Here is a 1,131-nt window from a genome sequence, read left to right on the forward strand (position 1 = left end):
ATTGTACTTAAAGGTCAGTGAAGTGAAACAGGAGGAAACGATTGAGAAGGGAAAGACAGAAAACCTCTTAAACTCGAAGGAAGGGGTCCCCTTTAACAGACACGGTGGGACGTCCCGGGGGGCGGCCAGAGGCTGAGACTCCCGACGCGGGGGGGCCCGGCTCAGTCCCTGCTCAGAACTAGATCGCGCATGCTGCAGCACCGAGTTCACATGCTGAAACGAAGGCCCCAGGCAGCCAAATAACTTTTTAAAAAAAAAAAGACAGTCCCTTTAAAAAGACATGGTGATTCCCAAGTTACAGCAGGAGAGAGACTGGCTATGGAAGAAGAAAATCTGAGGTGCGTCTTATTTGGAGTGGAAAAAAGTCTAATGACTTAAGATGTCTCTTTTAAAAAACAAATGCAAGTGGCATTCTTAAAAATCTACATGGGGAAAAGCTTTTAAAAACTGGCAAATTTGGGAGTAAAAATAAGGCAGTGCTGAATATTTTGGTGTGCACAGAGCTACAGGCCAGCCAGGTGTGGTGGTGAACCAGGAGGGGTGGGAGGCGGGCGCTCCTGGGGTGCAGGGTGCGCAGAGGCTGGTCTGGGGGGCAGGAGGGGCCGAAACGGGGTCAGAGCTGGAGGCCAGACCGGATCGGTCAGGAGGAGGACCACCGAGCGACCGTGAGGCTCCTGGGCGCTGGTGCTTGGCCCGCGGCCCTCAGGGTGACGGTCCCTCCGGGAAACGGACCAGCACAGTGTTCCAAGATGCCTGTGTCTCTGACCCACCAAAACCCACGTCCCTGTGACGCCCTGACACGTGCGGGGAGGGAGTTCTGATGCTGGAACAGCACATTCAGAAAAAAGTTCTGAAGGTCCCTTGACAGGACGCAAAGGAGTGTGGTGCTGTGTCCCCTGGACAGGGTCCAGATGTGACGGAGCGGATGTCACGGCCGCTGTGACAAGAGGGCCGTGGAGGGGGCAGAGCATGTGCACACACTGTGTGTGCACACGTGTGTGTGTGTGCGCACGTGTGCAGAGTCACCTGGGTGTAACTGCAGCTGTGCTCCATGCTGGGCTTGCAGAGCCAAGGGAACCTGTTGACTGCACACACTTTCATACCTGCTGAATTTTGTCAAAACAAAATCTG

Source organism: Giraffa tippelskirchi, chromosome 12 (assembly GCF_054371585.1).
Source record: "Giraffa tippelskirchi isolate mGirTip1 chromosome 12, T2T-mGirTip1v1.2.pri, whole genome shotgun sequence".
Lineage (NCBI taxonomy): Eukaryota > Metazoa > Chordata > Mammalia > Artiodactyla > Giraffidae > Giraffa > Giraffa tippelskirchi.